Raw genomic sequence first — 20,112 nt, 5'->3', positions numbered from 1 at the left:
TTGCATGTGAATGAAGGCATTTCCCCCGCTGTATATTTCTGCAGTGGCTCTTGGGGCAGGTTCCCGTGCCTTAAGCTCAGCTCCTCTAGGTTGGAGGCTGTGGTGTTCTCGTATGGTGAAGGCGACTTTGTGCGGAAGCCATGGAAGATCCAGCGCTATGTTCTCCAGCCAGAGGCCCGTTCGGTGGTTATGGGGGTGGGGAAGAGGGTCTAGTGCAGGAGGCCTCTGCGGTGGGATCCCTGCGTCAAAAAAGTGGAGGAGCTCTTGGGTTAGCCAGAGGTGAAGGTGAAGATCATTAGAGGGTGTTTTTTAAGGGTTGGATGGCTGTGGCTCTTTTGGCTGGCTTTGGGTGATCGTGCCCAGAGGGCGGAGTTGCTGCGATTTCCTACCTCTCAGCGGAGAACCTGCCCTCTCGACTCCACGGCAGAAGGACGGGACCTTCTGAGAGGGAAAACAGCTGGACGAAGGATCTCAGCGAGCCATCCTGGCAGCAGAAGCAGGAGCAGCAGGGTAGGTGAAGTTCAAGCCAGCCAGCCCCCGTCCGCCTTCTCCCTGGGGGGGGGGGGTGAGGGGTTCAGGAGAAGAGAGATGGGGAAGCTTCTGTCTATATCCATTCTTCAGCCTTCACCCGGGAAAAATAAATAAATAAAATATTATGAATTCTCCCTCCCTATCTACCTCCATTTCGATCTGTAAATTTGGACGGGCCAAGAATTGGATCGTCTTTTCTACACCGCACAATCCCCCACAATAGCAACCCCCCCCTTCTCTATTCGTTCTTCTTTAGTTTTATTTATTTGTTATTTTAAGAGTCATGACCTGGATAAAATATATCCTGCTTTCTTCCATTGAATCACTTGTAGACCTTTGACAACTGGCGAGGAGAAGGAAGACTTTGCCTGCTTTTCAAAGGGGGAGACTCGAGCGACAAAGAGCCAAGGTGACGAAAAGCCAAGACGATTGCGCCGCTGAGAGAGCCTTTGTTTGCCTTTTGAAGCGGGTGGGAAGAATTACCTGCGGCGGAAAGGAAAAAGGAGCCCAAGGAATCCGACCGTGTTGGTCGCCGCCGCCGCCTTCTTCCTTCCGCCCTTCTCGAATTGGTGAGTGCACCTTTGCTTTCTCCTGAACTTCACAGATTCATGATTTAGAAAGAGGTTTTTTTTTAAGGAGTTTTTTTTTTGCAATTTCTGTTTCTCCCCCCCACACATCTTTTTGCTCTAATTTTAATGCGATACCGTGTTCGGGTGTCACATGTGCCTAAATAATTGTGGGTTTCCTAAATACATATGGATAGGACCCAACCAAACTTAAGAACCTTTTAAGGCCCATTGATCGCTCCAGCATGAATGCTTCCGCTTCCCATTGAAAACAATGATATATTAAGCTCCTACGTTTGGTTTGAAAGCGCCTGTGGTCTCTCTCTCTCTCTCTCTCTCTCTCTCTCTCTCTCTCTCTCTCTCTCTCTCTGTCTATCTATCTGTGTGTATCTATCTGTGCAGATATTTTTTTAAATTATTATTATTTTAATGAGCTTTTCTCAAGACAGCTTCCTTATCTGCACCGCTTTCATTATGCAAAACGCTTTACTATCAGTGCAATCCTATGCAGATTTACTCATAAATAAATTGAACTTCAGTACGTCAGTCGCTCTCCTTAGAAAGAGTGCTCAGAATTGTCCAGTGGCTCCCTATTTCATATTTAAGATAAAGTGTCGCCAACAACATTTAAGAAAGGAAAAGCGATTTATATAAAGGTTGAAAAAAAATATGGAAAGGGATTATTATTCCTGGATATTGTACTGAGATGAGAAATTAACTGGAGTACTACAAGATAAACTTTTGAAACGGCTCTGGTGTCAAATTTCGGCGTGCTCCTCTTTAAGTGATTCCATGCAGTTTCAGGACTTATTTGTGCTAGAAACTTTTCAGTCTTCCACAGGAGCCCAATGCAGCCAAAGTGAAGCATCCCGAAATCGTTTGGCTGTCGGTTCGGGAGACTCGTTCGGGTGCTTTCAATTCTTTCCCAAGCGGAATCACTGAGCTTTAAGCTTAATTTTAGCTGGATCGCGCGGCCCATATTTTCTTTGAAGGAGGCCATCATAAGTCGATGGAGTGAACGTCCAGTAAAGGCTGTCATCCCAAGTCTTTAACTCCCAGGGACAGATATGAGACTTCTGTGTCTCTCGTACTGGGAGGAACGAAGGGACGCTAGAGACGCAGTTTCCCTACGCATGCTTATTTGAGAACAGGATCCATTGGGGAATGGGCCTAAGGCTGAAATCTTACGCACACTTTCCTGGGCGTAAGTCCCGCTAGACATGGTGGAGATTTCAAGCTTCCATGTTAAAAGAATTGCAGTGGGCGAGATATCTGTATTTGCCTACATTTAGTTCAGTGAGGCTTACTCCCACATAAATTGGTACAACGCTGCAGCCTTAACTGGATGTGGATCATGAAATCAACTTATCTTTTGATCCCCTCCCAGGTTTTATCTTTTTTTAAATAGTGATGTGATGCTCTATGCTGGACTGTTATGTTCAGTGCTGGCTTTTGGGGGTAGGGTTTTTCTTTTCTTTTTAAATCTTCTTAATGGTTAAAGTTGACCCGCTGGGAAGGGGGAACAGAAGAACAATGCAGCGTGCGCCACACTGTAAATTATCTTTCCCCCTAATTCCCCTGTTCCTGTAATTTGTAATCTCAAGAAAATAATTAATTGTTAATACACCAATTTGAGTTACCCAAACGCAGGGAAGATAAAAACACCTGCTGAACGCAATCAGAGCCAACGGTAATGAAGTACTGAGAGGTTTATCTCCCCTTGCAGGAAATGGAAAGAGGGTGAGGTTCATCCCCCCCCCTTCCAAAGGCAATTTATATACAATGAAATTAGTAGTCAGGAGAGAGAATGGATCTACTGGTGACAGTTTTAAAGAAACCTGCCTATGGGATAAATGGGTCAATTTAGATTTTGAAGCGACTAAGAAAGAAAGAAAGAAAGAAAGAAAGAAAGAAAGAAAGAAAGAAAGAAAGAAAGAGTCTGAAATGCTGTTTTGGTTACTTAATTTTTCCCCATGGATACGGCACTGTTTCACCCTCCGCCTCTGTCGTGTAATGCTTGCTTACAGCTGATTGACAGAAATAGTCCCCAAGTTTAGGGAGATGAACTGGAGGTTGCTCTGGTTTGAGGAACGCGTGGAATGTGGGCATATGGGCAACGTTAAGGTTTATTAAGTGTGTTTATGCAATAGGATTTATGCCTCTGCTGTTCTTTAAACTGCAGGGCGAGGGCGCTGTTGCCAAGCGCAAGAAACCAAGAGCTCAGTGTTCCCTCCTCTGGTACACATGTTCGAATTTCAGGTGCCTAGAAAATTTGACTGCCATATAGATACATAAGCTTCACCTTCAGTGTGTGTGAGTGGATGGGTGGCTGGATAGATAGATAGATAGATAGATACACAGACAGACAGACAGATAGACACTGATTCGGATCTCTTAGTGTTATTCTTCTACTGGTAAATTTAAAAATTCTTTCCTCCCTTGTCATTACTGCAAAAGGGAATCTGATTCAGGCCATCTGCCCCAGCCCGAGGCTCCATAGCTTAAGGTGCGGAAGGAAAGAACATTAAAACCCCATGGAAATCTCTCCCCCCCCCATCCGAATGTACTGAAGCAAAGAGCTGGGGAGCTTCACCTCTGACCTTCAATTGACAGTCTTGCCTACACGCTATACGTTTAAAGCACATTCGAAGCACCTTTCCCCCGCAAAGAATTCTGGGCACCGTAGTTTGTTGAAGGTTGTCGGGAACTGTAAGTCTGTGAGAGGCGAGCTACAGTTCCCAGGATTCTCCGAGGGCGAGGACGTGCTTCAGATGTGCCTTAAAGGTACAGTGTCGGTGTCGCTGAGCTAAGGCGAGACACTTTGTGGCAAACCACCATCCGGCACGTCGACAGCAGGACAGAGGCTCTTATATTGAGAAGCACCGGCATCTAAGCAAGCCCCCTTCCCTGCTACTGTCGCTGCCGCCGCCGCTTGTTGATGCTGTTTTTGTTTATCCCCAACCACTTCGGTTTCACCGCGGATCACCCTGTAAGACAGTTTGGGCCTCCGTGCCCTCCCACAGCAAAGGCGATCTAAAGCTTTGTGGGAGGTTTGTGTGGCGTTTCCATGACAACAACGTGAGAACAGGTTACACAAACTCCGCCGCCGCCGCCACCACCTTCCGGTGGGGAGCAAAGAGCAGCCAACCAGAGGCGGGGAGGGAAAGCAATAATGAGAATTTAAAAAAAAAGTTACTGTAATTTATCGCATGGTGCAAATCAATTCACATCCCCTAATTTTAGTTTAAGCTGCTTTCCAAAGCACCGATCACCAGTAGTAACCTATTTGCAAATATTACGGGGAAAGATTGCCTCCATATCAAATAAGGCACATTTCTACCACAGCTCTTAGATGCGTTTCTCGATTGTCTCGAATCTGGTTTTAATTGGCATTCCAACCCCAGTTTGGAACAGATTTCCTTGGAAGGAAGTCTCAATAAACGAGTTTCTTTCAGTTGCAAGCCGTGGGCACCACCAGGCCAAAGTTAACTTTATTTTTATTTTTTTAAGTCCAATTTATTTCAGAGAGAGTTGGGATCGCTTCCTTAACTTGCTTAACTTTCTGCGGATCCTACCGATGACTTGGGCATGAGTCAAACCGGCCTTAGTTGGCTTTCATTCAGACGTTTAAAGATGGTGGTGTGTGAGGATTTAAAAGTTTTATGCTCTTGCTTCGCGCGTTGCTTTATCTTCGTTTATTATGTAGGCTACAGAAAGCCAAGAGAAACGCCGAAAAGCATTTTCTATATTATTCTGTTATGCCAGATCTGAGAACCCTCTCAGGTTGATCCATATGATTCTAGCCAACCTAAGCTGACTCCTTGAACCCAAGGGGGATTTGGGCAGGCGCGAAGAAGGAAGCAGGCGGGCCTGTGGGGCGCGCACACGTGTGTGAGGAGGGCCCATCTTCTCCCAACCTCGTGGGAAGCGCTTGAATGTTTCGGATCTGTTCTTGGTACAGATCTCGATCTCTCTCTGTTTTTTTGCGAATTAGGATTTTAGTGTTGTTTTGTGTGTGTGTGTGTGTGTGTGTGTGTGTGTGTTTTAAAAAAAATAGATTAGTTTAGATACTTTCCATGTTCCTCGAGCTTCCCTTATAATCTCAAGAGGTAGGCAGAAGGAAAGGAGTGTTATACTTTTGACTTTCTTTGCGGAGTCACTTTCCCTTCTCACGGGTGATCGAGCAGAAATAATTTCAGATCGTTGGATTGATTATATGGGATGGGAGAGTGACGTGTAGGGCTAGGGGAGAAGAGGAGGCTCACAGTCCGACAGAACCCTTCAGAAATCACTAAGGTTTTCAGACAGGCAGTATAACAAACAACGAAGGCGAAGGGAAAATGTACTTATTTGTGTGGGTGTTGCTTCTTTTTAAAAATCGCAGCTCTATGTAATGAAAGAGTTTTGCATTCCACAAGAGGCTGCAATAATCTTGTTTAAAGTGGGTGAGGGTGGGGACGACCCAAAAGGCCCCTAAATGTTCTTTTGGGAGAGAGAGAAAATGTGTATATACATACTAGAAGAGAATTTCTTCTCTTTTTGGCATCCTTAGGCTCAATATATCTAAAAATTTGGGGGCAGCGAGGATTTGTATGAGAATTATAGGGAAGGGAGTTTACTGCAAGGTTGGTGTCCATTTCAAGAAGCTATCACCCGATTCCAATGTTTACATTTTAAAGAGAGAGGGAGAGAGTGACGAAAGAAAGAAAGAAAGAAAGAAAGAAAGAAAGAAAGAAAGAAAGAAAGAAAGAAACCGTTTTATTAAGGATTATGTTTCTTCTAAGACACATTTTTTTCGCCGTCGTGGTTGAAAGAATACTCACCATTTGTTTTACTACTGTAAAAGTTTTGCAGTTGGGAGTGGTGGGTAATGGCAATAAAACTAAACCCACACTCCCACGGTGGACGTTTTCCCTCTTCTAATAGAATAAAATTCCATCCCGGTTAAAATGGAAGCATTTAAATTATTTTATTTTTTGCTGATTAAAATCCGTGGCTTTCAAATCCTAATAATTACCTATAGAGTAAGTATAGTTCGGAGTCTTGGTTGGCAGGGAGAGGGGGGTGGGATCGATTGTGTCCCCATCAATAGAACAAGCGCTGGCTACTTTGCTATCGATTGGTGTGTTTATTTGCGCCCGGTTTTTAAGTATTTATGTACAGATTTTCGGTCTTCTTTTCTTCTTCTTTTTTTGCCTTGCTCTTATCTTAGCGGCTTGGTGCTGAGCAAAAGGCGGAGGAGATGCAGGCTAGGAAGAGTCCTTCTTAACAGCGCACCTGATTGTGGATTATTATATATCTAACAATCAACTCACACATGCTCTCTTCACCTTGCGAGAAATTAAGAAATCGCTTAGATCTCGCGTCTTTGCTCTCCGTTTTCTTTTAATTAAAATAATATACTTTATGTTGCGGAAAGTTTAAAAACCTTGAGAAATAATACATACATATATATACATTATATACGCATTTTATCTCTCTCTCTCACTCTCACTCTCTCTCTCTCTCTCTCTCACACACACACACACGCACACACGTGAGAGAGAAAGAGTGAGAGCGGGAGATATTACATAGGAGAATCGAGTAGTACCCTTAGTAAACAGACATAATATCAGAGGTTGGATGGACGGGATTTGAGCCCAGCGCTTTCTGAACAGCAGTGGCGCAATTTCCGTCCTGCAACCCGAATCTTAACTGGGCTCGGAATCTGACTGCGCGTTTGTTCCTTATAAAAATCCCTCCCAGCGCTCCCTCCCGAAGGTTTCCAAAAGATTTGGCCAGCAAGAACCTTTCGGAAATGCATGATTCTCTATACTAGCAGCGCATCGCGGATTCGTTTCATTTCCGCTGTATTGAGTAAATGGGCGTCAGGATAGCGGCCTTACGGCGATCTGCCTTTCTCAATGGAAACCACAATATTCTATCTCACTGTGACGGGCGATATGTGATCTGTCCCTGTTAAACCACGAAGGTGGTTTGGCCAGAATTATAAACTCCTCCGGGCTTTTGACAATCGTTGGAAGCGCTTTTGTATGAACTTCTTCCGCTAAAACCCCCGAAGCCTTCATTAGCAGGCCGGGCATTCCAATCCTACTCTTATCGATCTAGAAGTGTGATGAGTCTTGCAGGCACCTTAAAATTTATTATGCCACAATAAATTGGTGAAGTCTTGAAGGCTGCCGGCAAGATTCTTTGCAGTTTTGGCTGCAACTGACTAGTGGGGCAACTTTTCTGGTTGTTGAGTTTTCTGTCCATGTGCCACAATTGTCACAATTCTGGCATTCTAAAATCAAGATTGCTTTCTTCATAAATTCTCATTCGTCCATTTTCTTGGGGGGAAGCGGAGGCCAGCCCCTGCTTCAGATAAAATTCCTGTAGAATAGAAATGCCAGTTGACTGGTGCATTTATTTATTTATTTATTTATTTATTTATTTATTTATTTATTTATTTATCCATCCATCCATCCTAGGGATCCCCTCCTCATTTTTCTACTTCAACCTCTCCAACCCAACTGTTGGAAAATAGAGTTATCCCGGGCCGTTTGTTTATGATCCTGCCGAGCTGTCAAAAGCTATCTTTAAAAGGTACTGTTTGTCCCTAGGTCAGTTCTGTTGGAGTCACTGGGGCAGATTTCCAAGAAATCCCAAACAACGGCATTTTGAGGTTAAACCCCACTGACGTCCATGTGCCTTACTTCCGAGTAAACCGCGTCAGCATTGGCCTGCGGATTTATTTGGCATAAGAGAGCTAGACACCCGATCCTAAAACATTTACCTGGGAAGTTATTCCCTTGTTTTTGAATGCAACTTTGAGAGTCTAATGAGTTAAGGATCATTCCCCCCCCCCCGTCTCACGTTAAGCCTATGAACTCTGCACTTCAGTTTCTTGGAAGGAACCTGTGGATCTTACTTTCAGACAAACTGCGTTTAGGACTGAGGTGTCAGAAATATTATTATAGTTATTGTTGTTATTAGGACATCCGTTCTTTTACAAGTTGTAGAAGCTAGATACCAGCGCAGCAGACGCAGATTTGAGGACGGTCTATGCTTGGATCCTATGGCGCTAAGTCTTTCCTGTGAATGAACTAGAAAACACTCGACAGGTCGTGAATAATCGTTTTAATGAGTGTGTAAAGCGTGCGACGGGGTGCACGGAGCTGTCGGGTTAAACAAACAACTTGTACCCTGACGAAATCCGATTGTTAAAGTGCAAAGTGGTGTCAGTCCAATTTTCATCCTAGCCCTAAAAACCACAGATCTAACTCGCGGGAGTCCAAATTTTCCCCATTAAAGAAAAATAACAATATTTTCCGAGCGTAAGTGTGATCTTCTTGAACGTTACTGAAGACCAAAAAAGCATCAATTGCAAGCCAAACAGGTATCTTAAGTATTTTTAATGGGTTTCCTCCTCTTAGGGTGTGGACCAGAACTCTGACCCTGAACACATTTTGTTGGAAGAAAGTGCTATTAATTTTATGGACACTAACTCCCCACCAAATGTAAATGTGTTTGAAATTGAGGCGGAAGCTTTATTTTGAATACCCGAAGCCTTATCTTAAACAGATTTACGTGGAATAAAAACATCATTGAAAGTACCGGTAAGTTTCACTGAAATAATTGGAGCTAGAATGCGTAAATATGTTGACTTGTTTTTTAATACGTTCATGCTATACTCTAAGCACAGGCTCAGTGTTCCCCAAAGCGCTTGTTTGCAATCCGTTAGCCACTTTCCTGGGAGTAAGGCCCATTGGACTCAATTGGACTTACTTCTGAGTAGACACTTCCTGTATTCCTCTGTCAGGTTGCTTCTTTACATAGGAATCAACTGTAGCTGAACAGGGGGACTCCCTTTTGAATATACAGGAATGGTGTTGCCCTGTGTAAGTAATTTTGGAAATAGTTGTCTGTATTTTCACACAAAACAGTATGGCGTAATCCCCCTCCAATCTTTTTTTTTTTTAATATATACCGGTAATGTTGATGAGGGACACCGTAAAGCGCGAGTTCCTATGGATCTCTGTAGCGCCTGCGTGCTTCGTTTTCGTCCCGATCCGAAGTTGCATCGAGTCCATTTTCTCGTGCGCTGCGCAGGGAAGGCGCCAGTCAGAAAGACCATTTTCTTCCCAACGAAGAAAATGTGTGCCCACAACTTAACTGAAAGAAAATAGAACTTGAAAGGTGTTTAAGGAGATGGCTTGTAAATCAGGCGTTGTCCTTCGATTTCTTCTGATTCCAGAGCTATTTCCTGTTGGCACCGAGCATCTGACGGATGCGACACTTCTCACTCGCTGGGAAGAGGCCTGTAATGCATCACGTGAGGCTTTGTAGTAGGTAAAGAAAATAGATGGAGGCCCTCCCCCTCCCTGCCACGTATCAAAACAGCCGGATGCAAGTCTGGAAATGGATTGAAACATGATGGGGGAGGGAAGTAACAATGCGTTCCTAGCATGCAGTTCCAAGCAGGTCTTCTCAGAAGCAAGTACCATTGATTTCAATGGCACTTATTTCCAAGAATACAACCTAAGGTCAATTCAGGGTGGGAAAGAAACGGCCTCTGATTCCAAAGTTGCCGTTATTCCATTTCTTCCGTGCACGGGGTGTGCGAGGCGAGGTAGTGAGCCCACCTCCGCCCCAAGCCTTCTGCAAAACGCCAAGATCCCAATGAAATCGGCAGCAGCCGCATCCACAATAAGGTTAAGAATCTGGCTCAGGAGCGCGCACTGGAGTCTCATAGAAACAAATTGGGGCATGACTCCAGCATGGTAGTATCCAGAGTGTTGCTAGCAGGGGTGCCAACTTGAATGAAATATTGGGGGGGGGGCAGGTAAGCCCCTCCCAGCATAATCGATCACATGACATGGTGAATGGCATTTGAATGGCAACGCCCATGGGTTTTTGTTGGGGGGGGGCAGGACTTTTGTTGGGGGGGCAGATTGGTCAGTTAGTTAAGTATTTCTATTGTTTTACTTGATGGGGGCAGTTGCCCCCTTCCCCCCTCTTGGCTATGCCCATGGCAATGCCCCTCAACTTTGCGGGGCCCCAGCCCCCTCAAATATTTTATTGCAGAGCGGAAGCCCCCACGGCCCCTAGGGGTTGGCTGCTATGGTTGCTAGACCAGGCGGCCTGGAGTTCGAATTGGACCTAAGCCCTGAATCTTTGCATGATCTAGGACCAATCGCCATCTTTCGGTCTAAACAGGAACAAAATGGGGAAGACTATGTATGCACGCCCCCCCCCCCCGAGTTTCCTTGAAAAGAGCGAATTAAAATTACAAAAAATAGATAAATCCGTCTGAAGGGGAGAGAGAGGGGCTATAGAGAAAATCATTTTAAAGACTCATGCGTGTAGGGGGTGGCGGGATGGATGCACCAATGGGACTACTTTCAGAAGTCTCATGAGTTTCAGATTTGAATCTGACGCGCAAGACTATCTGGAACGGGGCCCATATACAGTACTTAGATCTGGGTGGGCAATACGTGAGCTGCTTACGGAACGGTGCAGGAGGGAACGAATTCTGCACAACTGGATCCCTCCAGTTTTCACGCCACCAAGAACTTCCAGAACCTCCAAGTGTCAGTTTAAGCAGATTATCATGGAAAGAATGAAGCAACGCTCAAAGAGCGAGTGTTTATTAGGTAGCCGCCTAAGGTCGCAAGCAGCTATACACTTCCCTGTGTATAAGCCCCATTGACCTCAATGGGACTTACTTCTAAATAAACGTGCATGGGATTGCTCTGTGAAGCTGAAAGGTATGCACGGAAGGCCGTGGAGGAGTGAAAGCCACTGCTGGATTCAGCATACTCTAGATCACTAAATCTACACTAGGATGAGCAGTCCTTGGATCCGAGTCTCTCCCTGGATAATGATAATGATGATTCAATGGGGCTTACTTCCAAGTAACAAGGAATAGGATTTCAACCTCAGTATTCACCAGGTTCGTAATTCTCAAAGGGGCATTAATTTTATTTCACCGCCAGCATTTTGCCTTAGGGTCTATGATTGGGAAAGCAGGTCGTTTGGTGCGCCGGAAAACCAAAGTTGATTCCTGTCTGCTGCTCTCATGAAACGCCTAAACAAACAAACAAACAACAGCCCCCTCGAGGTTTCTGTTTTGTTTTGCCTTCCTCCCTCTCGCAACAATAGCGCGCCTTTCCACTGAGCTCCTATGGATTTCAAGAGAACTTCCCCCCACAGGGGTGCTGGCTGGGCCCCGGCTTCCTAATAGAACAGTGTAAATACTCCAAGATTGCATCTGGATCCCCCTCCCCTCCCTCTCTTCCCTGTTTCCATTTAAGGAAAGGAAGGCAACGCGGGTAACCATCTTCCCTGTTTCCCTACGCGATTATCACTCTATCTCATCACAAAGGAGTCTGTCTGCGACCTGTTCCCCGCCCCCCTTTTAATGTTTCAGGAAGCGGGGAGATGGGACGATCTTGTTCCAGCTTAAGTCCATGTTAAAAAATGTTTAAACCCCGAACACCTCTAACGCCCCGAGGAGTTCCTCCAAGAATTGCCCCAGAAGTCAATGCTTCACATCTTTAAACGAAAGTAGCCTGGGCTGAACTCGGCGGTTCTCTGATTCGCACGTGAGGGTTGCAATCCCAGCATAGATAGGAGCCAACTCCTAGAGGCCGAGGTCCCTTCACCCCTCCCCCAGTAAAATGTTTGAGGGGTCTACGCCCCCCCCCCCCAAGTTTATGGTCATTGCCATTCAAATGGTGTGCTTGCGCCGTGTCTTGTGATTAATTATGTGGGGTGGAACTTACTTGCCCCCCCATATTTTATTCAAGTTGGCACCCCTGAATCCCGTTATCACAACCGTCTAAGATCAGCTCGTCGTCTAAATGCGTGTTCTGTAACGGGCCAGCAAACCCGCATCTCATCCGCAACGTCCGCCGAATGTTCCGGCTCGATGCTTTCTTCTGAGGCAAGAGGTTGTGAGTGTGAGGGTCTCTTGGACCCGTGTCTCTGCAAGGATACTGGATACAGCCTCCCCTTCCCGCAAAAATCTTTGTTTTTGTTTTAAAGAAAAAAGAGCAGAAGTTGTGTCCCCGCTATTTTTGGGTCTTCAATGTATAGTCCCCGCGAAACCCTCGTCTAAAAAAAAAAAAAAGCAAAAAGCGAAGAGGGTGAAAATTGTAGGTGTAACTTCAACGTGGTCCGCTGAAAACGCCGGGAAACGGAGCTGCGTTGGAGGTGGGAGATTAGCCCGTGGGGCCTTTGAGACACATCTGAGGCACGGCGGTGCTTAAAGGAATGTCCAAATCGGCAGAAGAGTGTAAAACCTCAGAGGTTAAGAACATAAGCTCTTTGCCCCTTGACAACAAAAGCATCAACGTCTCCCTCACCCCACTCCCTCCCTCCCCTCTTTCCTGCAAACACCAAAAAAGACCGCAGAGGCTCGGATCCTTCTTAGCTATTCGGTATTTAGCCTCTTGACGTAAGTGGGACGGGCAGCAGGATTCAAAATTCGGTTAAAGGAGGCCTTTAGAGCGATTTGAGTCGCACTGAAGTCAACTGCGTCTTCGCAGGGCTTGAAATCAGTTCATTCGGTCTAAAGTGGTTGATGGGTAATAGAGTCACATAATCATTAGCTAAAAATGTTCCACGGGACGGCCGATCTGACTTGCGATCTCTCTCTCTCTCTCTCTCTCTCTCTCTCTCTCTCTCTCTCTCTCCTCTCTCTCTCTCTCTCTCTCTCTCTCTCTCCCTCTGTGTGTGTGTGTGTGTGTGTGAGAGAGAGAGAGAGAGAGAGAGAGAGAGAGAGAGTCGTTCAACACGTGAGAATACGAACGCCTCTTTCGAAAGCGTCATTCCCATTTTCCCAAATAATGCTTAAGGTTGCCATCCTTCTCGAATTTACCTGGGAACAAACCCCATTGAATTCCGGTGGGACTTTCTTTTGAGTAGATTGGTCTTTTTTTATTTAGCCTTTGCTTTCAATGGGATGAAAAGCGTGGAATGGGTTAGGTGAGGGCGCTTTTAGAAGGGATGCTTCAGAAAGCTTTTAATACGCACCGGGAAATATTATTCAAGTAGGACTGGTAAAGAATAGGAGGACCATTTGGAAAATGAGTTCGGTATCAGCCAATGTTTGCTAGTCTGATTCTATTTCCGAAAAGTGCTGCTTGCGGAACAATCCTATGTATATGTCCGCTCAGAAATGAATTCTGTGGAATTCAACGGGGAGGCCTTAATTCCACAGGTAAATGTGTTTAGGGCTGCCGCATCATTTTATAAACTCCCACTCGGAGGCTCGCCAAAGTCCTAACCTGAGCATCTTTGGAGAACGTTGAGAGACATATTTGTACTAGTATTCGTTGGTCAGGGCTGCCAGGTAAAGGTGGGCCTATCTCAGTGAACTCGGTGAAATTTTATACTGTTTTCATGAGCAGAAGAGGTAGTAAGGATCATGGCTGACCCTTCTGAAAATATTTTAAATAAGCATAATAATATTCACCAATCCCAGTTTTCTGTATAAACTCTGAAATGGCCAGCATATATTTTCAATTCTTAAAAAATTGTGTTGTTTTTTTACGACTTTATTTCTCATTAACACATTCAGAGCATTTTCTCGGATTGTAGTTTACCGGTACACTCAGTGCATTGCATGTACACAAGTTGTTGTTTTTGTAAAGTGTCCTCGCAATGTGTTTATTTTTGTTCACGATAGTAGACTTGAATGTGATGTTTTAGTGCGAGAATGTTTTGTAAGCCGCTTTGAGGTATTTGTAATAAATAATCACACCAGTTACATCATTGGCCAATGTGCATGTCAATTCCAGGGGAGCCTGCCAGGATTGGCCAGTGTTCCCCACCTCTTGTGACAAATATCTGTTTCCGACTTTTATCAGTCGCACCTGTGACACAAGGTATACGCCCCTGTCTGAGTCTTAAATCCGTTTTACCTTAAATTGCTCTGTAAACCAAATGTAAGACCACCCCACCATAGCCACTCAGAGCTGTTTTTAAAACGGCTCTATGCTTCCTTAGCCTACGTTAACACAATTCACACTAGTGAGGCAAAAATAGATTTGAGTGGAAGAACAACCAAATGCACTTTTGTGTCAGGTGTGAAAGCTCCCTTAAAAAGCCCGGGGCATTCTAAAAACTAGCGAGGACGTTCGCACATGCGCCTTGAAAGGTGCTTGCGGGGTCACGTGGAAGCGCTCTTCCAGGAGTTTGCATCCCCTCCCCACCACACTTTAGGATGCCGATTTAAACTTAGAGCTCTCTTTTTGCTGTGAGTGCTTAAACATCCGAGAGCGATTAAAATCAGCGCCGCTTACTGAACACCAATTGACTTGACCCAAGTATTGGGCTCTAGGGTGCATTTCTGCCGCCTTCCCTTTGGATCTCCACATATATATATATTTTCTGTTTCTCGGTCTCTACTTGGAAATTTATTGACTGATTTCCGGGAAGCGGCTCGTACTTTCCCTTTGTGGTTCATTCCTCGATCTGCATCCACATTTCTTTAGAGGAAACGCTGAGAAAGCGTGACCGAGTCGGCGCCCCGCTCCCTCACTTTCCCCCGAAACAGCGCGCTCAGTCTAGGGCAGGCGTTTGCGGCACTTTTGGCCCCTCCAGGAGTTGCGGAACTACAACTCCCATCATCCATGGGCATTAGCCAGTTTTGCAGGGGCTGATGGGAGGGAGCTGTAGTTCAGTAACATCTGGCGGACCGAAAGTGCCGCACGCCTGCTCTAGGGAATATTGCGAGGTGCCTGTTATTGGGATATGTCCTCTCTCCTCTTTTCAGGTAACGCGGAGGAAGAAGCGACCGTGTTGATGAGCAAAAAGACTGATGATGAGCCCAAAGCGGAGGGACTGTCGGTGGGAAGGAAAAACGGAACGAAATGAATGTCTTTAGCACGAGAGGGCAGAAAAAAACAGAATTATTCAGAAGAGCGGGAAAGGCACCCAACGGCAAAAAAACAACAAACACAACGGACACAATTTCTCCTGTTAGGATTAGCGTGGAAGAATCTTGAGAGCGAATATAAATGAAAACATACAAACAGACGAGTGTTTTTCCTCTTCTTTCGGAGGGAGGTTTTGTTTCTTTATCTCTTAGCTTCCTTAAGTGTTCAGATGAAAGTCTTAAAGGGGACTGATTCCTAGTTTGTTTGTCTACTCTATTGTATTTCTATCCCACCTCAAGGAGCTCAAGGTGGCTTGCGCGGTTCTCCTCCTTTTCATTTAATCCTCACAACAACCCTGTGGTGTAGGTCGGGCTGAGAGCACGTGACTGGCCCAAGGCATGGGCGTAGCCAGGGAAGTGCGGGAGGCAGCTGCCTCACTAAACCAAGTAAATAAATAAAAATACTTAACTAACTGAACAATTGTGTCGCAGATAACTTGGTTCTGCTTCCAAGATAAAGCCTGCCCCCCCCCATAAATCCTGGCTATGCCCATGGCCCAAGGTCTCCCAGTGAGCTTCATGGCTAAGTGAGGGTTTTGAACCCTGATCTCCCAGGTCCTAACCCGATACAGTACTCTGCAGTATTTCCCAAACTTGGGTCTCCAGCTGTTTTCCGACTACAATTTCCACCATCCCTGACACTGGTCTTGCTAACTAGGAATGATGGGAGTTGTAGTTCAAAAACAACTGGAGACCCAAGTTTGGGAAACACTGCAACTCTCACAGTACACTGACTCTTTGTCCCCTCCCACAATTGCCAAATGAGTAAAAGGCAAAATAAAAAAAATAAAAAATAAAAAGGACGGCTGGAAAGCAAGCTAGAATCATAAAACAAAGCGAAGCGCTCCAGGAGAGTCCGTATGTCTCATTGATTTCAGGCCCAGTGGCTGAGTGCTGCACTCACGCTCCAGAGCCCCTTGCCCCTCCGCCATCAGTTCGGACTTGCTTTAGGGGAGCTCAGCTCTGACGGGGAGGCTCTCAAATGGCGTTTGTGAGTGGTGTTTCCTCAGGACTCTCCATACTGGTCTTATAAATGCAGGAGAACGCGGTGGGGAAGTCGGAGGTGGAGCCTTCCTGAGATAGTAGAGCGGAGGGCGTCTAACTTCAAGTTGCAGGTGGGATACCAAGTGTTAGTGTTCTCCCACATGAAACTCTCCCTGCAAGTGAATCTTGAGAATAAGGATGGGCTAAAACCTTTCTCCACCGTGTGTAAGTAAGGCGTGGATGTCCATCCCCTTAAGACACCTCGAGGCTTTACCCCTTCGTTCTGCCGCGGGGGAAATCTCAAGTCAACCGAGCCCCCAGCAGCCTCTTTCCTTATCTCCAGAACAGAGTAGGATTGACCACGACCAATGCTTCGCCCAAAGAAAGAGTAAGGACGCTTGCTATTAACTTGCAGCGTCAGATAACAAGAGAGAACAGAATAAAAGCCCTGTTGCATCAGGCCAGTGGCCCACTTTGTCCAGCATCCCGTTCTCACAGTTGACAGCCTGGTGCCTATGGGAAACCAGCTAGCCGACCCGAGCGCAGCAGCCCTCTGGCCACTTGTGAATCCCAGCAACTACTACAGTACATCCAGAGGCATACGGTCTCTGACAGCGGAAGTAGAAGATAGCCCCTTTGGCTACGAGCTATTGACAGCCAGAAAAAGATAGGTGTAGGGGTGGGTTTTGCATTTGCTTCTCCAGGATGCTATTAAGAGATGCTGGCATCATCACCACACGTTTCAGGAGTATTCTGAGCACCCCAAAAATGTCTGACCATTTATAAGTTGATAAATAGTATAAAAAGAAGTCTTTAAAACTGCATGTTCAACTTCAGCAGGTTTCCCATTTAGAAAACTCTCTTTCATCCTTTACCCACCAATGAAATGTGCTCTAGACTCCAATGGCATCAGGACTCTTAGGTTAGGTAAAGGTAAAGGTAAATGGACCCCTGACCATTAAGTCCGACTCTGGGGTTGCGGTGCTCATCTCGTGTTACTGGCCGAGGGAGCCGGTGTACAGCTTCCGGGTCATGTGGCCAGCATGACTAAGCTGCTTCTGGTGAACCAGAGCAGCACACGGAAACGCCATTTACCTTTCCGCTGGAGCGGTACCTATTTATCTACTTGCACTTTGACATGCTTTCCAACTGCTAGGTTGGCAGGAGCTGGGACCGAGCAACGGGAGCTTACCCCTTTGTGGGATTCCAACCGCCGACCTTCCGATCGGCAAACCCTAGGCGCCACCAGCGTCCCTTAGGTTAGAGAGGAGTGGTTTAGGGAGAGGTTGTATGGCCATCTGCCATGCACGATTTAGTTGAGATTCCAGTACTGCAGGTAGTTGGGCTAGATGACCCTCGGATTCCTTTCCAACTCTACAATTCTACAGGTATGATTCCATGACTCTCCTTTCAATGCGATTAATGATTCGGGAACCTGGTGGTGGATTCTTCAAACTGGACACACCTACGAGATGAGGAAAGCAAATCCGCCAGCTCCTGCAGTTCTTCGCAGGCAGCTGTTTTGTCCTCTTCTGCTTTCTCTGTTGACCTCACTTTTTAAAATTCCTTTACCTCCCCGCTAGGTGTGTGATGTTAAAGCGAAACTGTATTCCCGCAACTCCCCGCCCCCCTGTCTGGCATCTTAATGCCAAGTGAGGGTCTCATTTAGGCAACACGCGTCCGTTTCAAATTCTAAGACTGCCATACAATATACATGGTTTACCCTTGAGGGGGGAAAATGGGACTGACTCCTAAGACTTACGTGGACTCTAACATCATGTCTAGGATTATACTGTGAGGTTGCAATCCTGTGCACGCTGTAACTGAGGAGAGACAAAGAGCCATGCTTGCCCTTTGTTCTCAGCAGGAGACATACACAAAGCTGTCTCCTCTCCCAAGGTGGGGATGAAGAGAAGAAGACAAAGTAGGACATGAGGCCAGCAATCACAAGAGTATCAGGAAGGAAGATCAATAGGTCATCACAAGGAGGAGAGTCTATAAAGATTGGAGGTTCCTCTACCTATCCTTCGCATGCAGCCACGTCAGCCTACAGTAAAACCTGAGTTACAACCTAACACCCAACTGGGAAAGTATGAGGAACAGTGGTGGGGGAAACTCAGGGTCAGGGCCAAATGGAGCCCTCCCGGCTTCCTTATTTGGCCTTCGAGTTTTCCTAGGCCACACCTCTTTCCGATCCACAATCCCTTCTGGTGCTTTTGCCTGTCTGGAATGTGACCCTGAGGTGTGATGAGGCCAAGCTGCTTGCCTGGATGAGATGTGTGTGTGTGTGTCTGTATGTGGAAAACAAAGGTGAGAGTCATACCTGTGGCTCCTCTGTACTTCTGACAATGCCCACAAGGGCCACGTTGCCCCGGGACAGTTTGCTCTGAAAAAAGTTCCTTCCCCTGCCCTGGTGTTGAAGATCCTCCCAATGTACTGTATCCACTTTACACTTCTGAAGTAAGCTGAGCATATTTTCAACGGGTATGAGATTGCAGGTCCCCAATAGAACTTCCGAAAGAACAAATCCCATTCATGTCGCGGGAAGTGCTTCTGAATTACTATGCATGATTTCAATGGAATGGCCAAAGTCGAACAAAGAATTTGGAAATTCGATACACACTTACTTGGCAGCAAGTACCATTGAACTCAACGGGATTTACTTCTCAGTAGACACGAATAGGCTTGTGCTATATGGAACATGAACGATGCACTGGATGGTGGCCATTGCGGTTTCTAATTGGAGAATTAGTAGGCAGAGTTGCTCTGCTCACTTCCCTTACACTTGTGATGTTTTGTTGACTTTTTTTTTCATTGATGGGGCTATTTCTGTTTTAAGTATTTATCTACTGGGCTCCAAAAGCCAAAGGAGCCGAGGAAATAAAGAAGCGTCAAATATCCCGCGTTGTAAACACAAGGAAAGGGGAGCGGATCAGACAACGCGAGGACTGGAGGCATCTTCTCTGACGGTTCTGTACATATAGGTGTTCTTTCATGAGAGGAGCAGGTTTCTGCCTACATTATGTAATCATGAAAGCACAGAAGTAGAATAATACTTGTCATAGCTGGCAAAATAAATAGGTTTATTTAAAGCGTCTAAAAGACTTCACCGACGCGATCTCATCCCTTCTCCACGGCAACCTGCCAAGCACTTCAGGATTGCAGGTGTGGTGCTGACTGAGACAGAGATGCTGGCACCAGCATGGCAGCCCCTTGTGCATGTTTACTCAGAAGTAAGTCCCATGGTGTTTGGGGCTTCCTCTCAGACAAGTGTGCACAGGATTGCAACTTTACACTGCAATCCTATGAGTTTACTGGGGCTTACTCCCAGATAAACGTGCTCCGGTGCAGCCTTAGCCGGAAGAAGACTTCCAAGCTTGCAGCACGCCGTGCATGCAAAGGAAATCTTAACACTTACATCCTTAGGCGTTGCGGCTTGAATTCTATGCAGGTAGTGGAACTTTCTTCTCTGTAAAAATGGGCATTTCTTCCTGTACCCCAGTGGAGCGAGGGAACCTCTCCCTTGCTGGAAGGCTTCAGAGCAGAAGTTGGACTGTTTGTGGATATTGTAGCTCTGAACGTCCTTCATGGAGCAGGGTGGTTGCGCCCCCCTCCAATGCTAAAACCCTTTCATCCTGTGTTATAGGACCAATGAACACTTGCGCCTCCACCCTCAGTAGACCAGAATGGGAGTAGCTCCCTCCTGGATTTCAAAAGGATTCATTTTGAGGGTGCCGCCTCTGCACCCATGTGGAAATATACTATTAGAGCACCAGGTGCTAAGAAGGAGAACTCTCGGCAAAGAACTCTGCTCCAAACCGATTTTTTTTTTTTAAAAAAATATTCCTATTAATGAGCTATAATTGCCTGGCGTGCTCTGGTCCATGGGGTCACGAAGAGTCGGACACGACTAAACGACTAAACAACAACAATTGGTCATTTATTCCGGTCCCTGGCAACAAAGGGAAAGCGATGAGAAAGGAAAGGATTTCGGGCCCCTCGTTTTTGCATGGAGAGGAAAATCTTTCCCTCGGCCTTTTCTTCCCTGCTGGCAGTGGGTGCAAACTGACCGCGCCGAGCTATTTTGCCCGCAGTTCGCACATTTTG

The 20,112-nt window shown here is 46.0% G+C and overlaps 1 long non-coding RNA gene across 1 annotated transcript; it reads left to right on the top strand.

The window, feature by feature from the left end:
* Positions 1 to 188: 188 nt before the first annotated feature.
* Positions 189 to 15,120, top strand: LOC117044011. Its single transcript, XR_004426261.1, has 3 exons — positions 189 to 510; positions 864 to 1,100; positions 14,860 to 15,120. It is a non-coding gene; the product is annotated as an uncharacterized LOC117044011 (long non-coding RNA).
* The last annotated feature ends 4,992 nt before the right edge of the window (positions 15,121 to 20,112 follow it).

The sequence above is a fragment of the Lacerta agilis genome, chromosome 1, assembly GCF_009819535.1.
Source record: "Lacerta agilis isolate rLacAgi1 chromosome 1, rLacAgi1.pri, whole genome shotgun sequence".
NCBI lineage: Eukaryota > Metazoa > Chordata > Lepidosauria > Squamata > Lacertidae > Lacerta > Lacerta agilis.
Note: the sequence above shows the minus strand (reverse complement) of the source record. Positions and strands in the feature narration are given on the sequence as shown.